Genomic DNA, 5,791 nt, shown 5'->3' on the forward strand with positions numbered 1-5,791 from the left:
GAATAATACTGAAGAGATGATAAGGTCTTCAGAATAGCAATACATGCATACAAGCTCTACACATCCCTGAATTTGAGTTAATTTTTCTAATAACGGTATATCCCTCGCAAGGACTTAGCAGAGGCGATATTAAGGCCAGTTGGTCCCAGGTGTTTCTTTCCTATTACACGTTCCTACCTGCAGGGCAGAACAGAGGGAGTTCAAGGGCAATTTCTGGGAATACTCAACCAAAGAGAAGCTTGTGTGTGACGGGGAGCTGACAAGGCTGCACCTTCGTATTTCAAGCACGCGACCCGGTGACTCCCTCTGCCAAACGTTTTCAGAAGCAGAGATGTACGCAGTGCATCACTCATGGTAGCCAAATACCTTGCTTCCAATTATTTTGAAGTGGTATTTGATATCATCACCTTTCTGAATTTGTTCCATCCCTAATGCTGTTGCAGTGTTTTCTCATAGGTTTATTATTCCTACTCACAGGGCAGTCACACGCACCCAACCAGTTTCCATTTACGTTCCATTGCTGCGCTCCTCAGATTTCTCTCCACATTTCCCATTGCTCAACGACTGCTTTTTTTTTTTTTTTTTTTCCCCTGGCGAGAGGAATTCCCTCCAGGCTTCCACCCGAGCCAAGCCCCGTGGATGAGCAGAGGGGCTGCCGGCGGTCCCGCACCGGGGCTGACCAGGCGGGGCCGTGCGGGATGCGCCCACACCGGCTCTGACACACAAAAGACCCGGGCAGGCGAGCAGAAGCTCGCCTTCTTGCCCTATTTCATCGCATCGCTCGCCGGGGATGCTCCGGTGCCGCCGCCCCCGGTGCCGCCGCCCCCGGTGCCAGCCCCCAAGCGCGGTGCCGGTGCCGCCGCCGCCCCGCTCCGCGCCGAGCCCCGCCGCCCGCCGCCCGCCGCCGCCTTACCCCGGCCGTCGCCGCCTCCGCGCCCCTCCGCGCCCGGCGCCGGCGGCAGGTGGGTGCCCGGCGCGGCGGCTGCGCAGCGCGGCCCCGGCCCTGCCGGGCACGCCGGGACTCGTAGTCCGGCCCTGCCGGGGGGCCGCGGACACCGTCCCCGCCGGCCCCGCCGACCCCGGCTCCCTCCCCGGTGGGTCCCTCCCGGCCCACGCACCCGCCCCGGCCGCGTCGTTCTGCCCCCGGGCTGAGGAGGGGGTCCCGCCCGAGCCTCCTCCCGAGCGCAGGTGTCCCCCAGCCCCTGCCCCCCGTCGTGAGGTTCCTTAGCCATGGATGTGCCCTGCTGGGTGCCCCGCTGGGTGCCCTGCCCCTCACACCGCCATGCGCGGCCAGGGTTGCTCCCTGCAGGTGAGCTCCCTGCGTGTGGACGCGAGGCCCCGGCAGCTGTAGCGGGTGGCTCTGGTAGCACAGGTAGGCACCAGGCCCTCATCAGCCCAGCCTGCCCCTCGCACGTCCCCTCCGTGACCAGCCACATGGGTCCTGCCACAGAAGACCGCCGGCACCAGCCCCGCACGGCCGCACCTCGCTTCAGGGAGCCCGTTCTGGAGCAGAGGCTCCAGAAGCCCAAAGCCTGCCAGGCTGCGGCCGGGCTGCAGGGCACGGCTGGAGGATGAGGACGATGACGACGAGGATGATGACAACAACTCCTCAGTATCTTCTCCTCCATCTTCCTGAGGGTTCAGAGAGGTCTCTCTGGGTTTCACCCACAGGCCAAAAGGGCAGGAGCACTTGGTGCTCCTCTCCGTTCAAGAAGGACAAGCCACTGCTCTGGCACTTCCTCACAGCCTGGTGCCTCTCTGAGGACAGCTCCAGCCGTATCGTCCTGCAGTGCGGTTTTGGTGTTAGCGTGAGGTGAGAACCTCGCGGAGAACACGTTCATCTTCACACAGCATATAGGAAGAGACCGTTCCGATGCTTTTCTTCTTTTAATTAGTTTTGACATTCTAATTTATGTTTGGGCTTTGATGCTATACCAGTTAACCAGTGGTTGAGTTCGTGTATGATATATAATATGATTTGAATGTACCTCCTGTAATCAAGTACGTCCCTAATCTAATTTAACAGATTGCCTTTGCAGGACACTATGTTTTAGCTGAAGTGAGGCACTTGGTTCTGAGCATTACATGATGAGTCATGAGCAACAGAAAAGCTATTCCTGTGATTAAAATGTCTTTAAGTTTCATGAAGTGTTGGCAGGAAAACGAGACATTCTCTTGTTACGAAGCAGATGCTGCACTGGAGCTGAATTTTCCTATTAAAAAAAAAAAATACAGCTAAGAAATGTAATGCCTGCAGCTTCACTCCATACCCTGCCAAACACAAACACCTCGGGCACCTGTGTGGGCGTGCGGCAGGAAGCATGTCGCAGGCTCTGCACGTTGTCTTGGGCAGCTCGCCACTGCTAGCCGGGAAGGCACCTGTATCCCCAATGCAGTGCAGAACACGCAGCAGCTCCGAAGGTGTGGTTATCTATGAAACAGATCCATTTAGTCTTTCTTCACCCTCTCTCCTTACGCTGCAGCCCTCAGATAAAATAGGGCTTGTGTCCATGGCTTTGCCTGGCTCTCCTCAGTACCAGGACTGGCAGGGAACCGTCAAGGAAGTGCTTTGGAATCTGCTGCTCTGTAACCTGGTGCTTCAGGCTGGATGGATCTGTTGGTTTGGGTTTGGGTGGAAGCTTCGCAGCAAACGTGGTCAAAGTCAGACATGAGACAGGGAAATGCGGCTTCATTAGTTAACATGGATTAAACCATCCTGGGGGATTTAATCTTGGTCTGTAGAATCAGGGGTTGAATGAGTTACTCAAATTATTATTATACAAATACTGGTAAAGGGAAACATACAATATCAACAAAGAACAAAAGTTAACTTTGAGGTGTTTGCTTTTTGATAAACCTCTGTAAGTTTTTTTACTCTATTTTCCTGTCACATCTTACAATGTATTTGTTAAGTTGAAACTCTCCTCTTGGTTGAAGCCAATGGGAAGGACCCCTCCCATGCTAACTTTTCCTTTTGTATTTGCCTTTTATCAGCTGACAAATTCACTTCCTATTACTTTCTGTTAGAAATCTAACAGTGTAAGACATCCGCAGGGAGCGTAGGGCTTGGCTGGATTGAATTCTTCTCTTCTTTGGCTGTGCGTTCTTCTGTCTTTCTTCCTTTTAGCTCATGCATAGAGTTTGCAATTGAAAAATAAGTAACATGATCAGTCTTTGGCTAAGAAAAGATACAGGTTAGCTGTATGAATGAGACATACAGACAAAAAAATGCAAAATAGTCTTATCCCTGATAGGATTCTTTGCATAGCATTGTGCCTGCCTAGGCCTCCTTGAAATTGGCTGGTTGGAAGAAGAGCAGTGGTGGAGTTAGCACTGTAAGGATACAACACCCATGGGGAGAACTGCTCTAGAACAATTTTTGCTCCACTCTGGGGGGCACCTTCAAGAGCCAGCAGTCCTGTGGGTCCCGAAACAAAGTATTGCCTGGCTCTGCCTCCTCTTTGGCCAGTTTGGTCCGGAGCCATGGCATAGTGCGTGCGGTGCAGAGGTTTGGCGTTTTTCCAGCACTGCCTAAACCAAGCTTACTACCAGCAGCTCACATTGATGTAAATGTTTAACTGGGGCATCCAAAAGCAACTCTCATTTAACTGAACTGTTTGCAGCCTAAATGTGGTCAGTTGCTTTAAATCGTATTTTTTAATATAAAAGCAGAGGGGCAGTTGTGATTTTTTCATCTGATAGCTTTAAAACACAGCTTGTAAGCCTTTGCTTAATTAATTCCTGCTTGAACTGGGGTACATCTTTTAGACAAACATCTGGTCCTGATTACTGTGTTGTGCGTGTTTTTGTTCTCTTCACTGAAAGACCAGCTGTTGATTGAATTCAGTGACCTGTATTTAAAAACTCTCGATTCAATGACTGATCAGCAAGTCTCAGACCCAGGCTAAAGCTAAAATTTGACTCTTGTTTTCATATAAAATTACTGAGTGGTGGTGACATTTCCTGAAAGGGTGTCCAGACAGAAACAACAGGCAATGTGGTCAGCCCCAGTCCGTAAGAGCCTGGTGGTTTGGGCCATAAAGCGCTGGCCAGCAGCATGGCGAGTGGTTGGACTGTAATAGGCTTTAGTTGGACTGTTTTCTAAGGCAGAGTACAGCATACATTAAATAACACTAACTTAAACTCAGCTGATGTTTCAGCCACCCAGTCTTGTTTCTGTGAACCCTTCTATATCCACACATACCACAAATCTCAAAGAAATGCATTTGGGCGCTGTACTTGCTGTGATGGTAGTGATAGTGATAGTAAATACCTCATCTGTACTGAATAATTTGCAGTGGAACATCTCAAATGGAATCACTTTTTCCATTTTGCGGGTGTGGAAAGCGAGATACAGAACAGATGCTTTTGTCAGCCTGGGGCCCACTTGGTGGCATGCTACAGGGCCAGGAAAACAAGCCTCAAGCCTTGAGACTCCAAAAAGCTGAAAGGCGAGAGGAATTGCCTGAGGGCATGACAAGGGCTGCGTCTCAAGAACCAGCGCAAAACTGTGTCCTTTCCTACCACTGGAAGGAACATGATTTCTTCACTCATAATTTGTTTCAGTCTGAGCTGGGCCACTCTCATAAAGATTATCTAGGAGAGAGGGTCCAGGTGTTGCTTTTAATTTTTACGTAGTCTACAGACAGAATCCTTCCTGTCTATATCCCGTGTCAGTTCCCAGGCAGGAAAGTATTTACGTGCTGGGCCATATACACTGAATCCGTGTTCTTCATTTGTACCACATCAGCACTGGAGTAAGTAAATATATTATGATTTAATCAGTTTAGGATAATGTCTGAGGCTTTGCATATCTCCTTTCCTGACAGGCATAGCACAGCTCAGTGAATGATGACGAGGATGGTGTGCGCTGGCTCTGCTCCTGGCTCGCCTTGTATCATTTCAGCACTACTGGAAGTTCTGCTGTTGTCCAGGTCTTCTCTGTCCTTTGAGGTTTTGTATTTGCTACACTTCTCTCACCCATGTGTAATTGTCTCAAATTATATCTCAGCCTTTGAAAAATAAATCTCTCTCCTAATCCTTTTGAGAACATTATGTTTGCCCTTTGATACCCACACTGGCCTGTCAGCTTGGAAAATGCCAGCCTTCTAACGGCAGAAGGATTATGAATCTATTGCTAAGCGTTTACAGAAGTGCTCTTGTGGTTACAGAAGTGTCTTCATTCACCCTTCATCTGCGTGCCAGCGCGGCTCTACTTTGTTTTGTGGGTCTCTTGCCTCCGGCGCAGGCGGAGTGCGAGTGCCACGGGCTGGCACGGTGGTCATGAAGCCCAGCTCCGGCACTGCTCAGTGTGCCCAAACCCGTCCTCGGCGTGTGCTGGCAGTGGAGCACCCGGAGGTGCTTCAGCCCCACGTGTTGGACTGGTCCATTGCAAGCTTCCGCAGGTTTTTTTAATGCAGTTCATGGAAGATCACCGGGTGATTCTGTCTCTAAGAAGGTCAGTAAGCGCCTCGCTAACGACTTCAGTACAGGCAGGACTTTGTAAAACATCTTTAATTGATGTATTAGTTATAAATTACTAGAATTTAAAATATTCCAATTAAAAGTTTAATGCCCATGACAGACAACTGCCTTAACTCTAACCTTTCATTTTGGTGTGTGGAAAGTTTAATGGCTTCCAACTTAAAAATAAGAAAAAAAAAAAAAAAACTAAACCCACGGTGAGGGCAACGCGCCGCAGAGGCTTTGTCTGCGCAGCTTCCGCGTAGGCTGGAACTACAACTCCCAGCGTGCCGCGCGCCGCGCGCAGGCGCGGAACGGGGCGGGGCGG

This window comes from Netta rufina (genome assembly GCF_964035555.1).
Source record: "Netta rufina genome assembly, chromosome: 11".
Classification (NCBI taxonomy): Eukaryota; Metazoa; Chordata; class Aves; order Anseriformes; family Anatidae; genus Netta; species Netta rufina.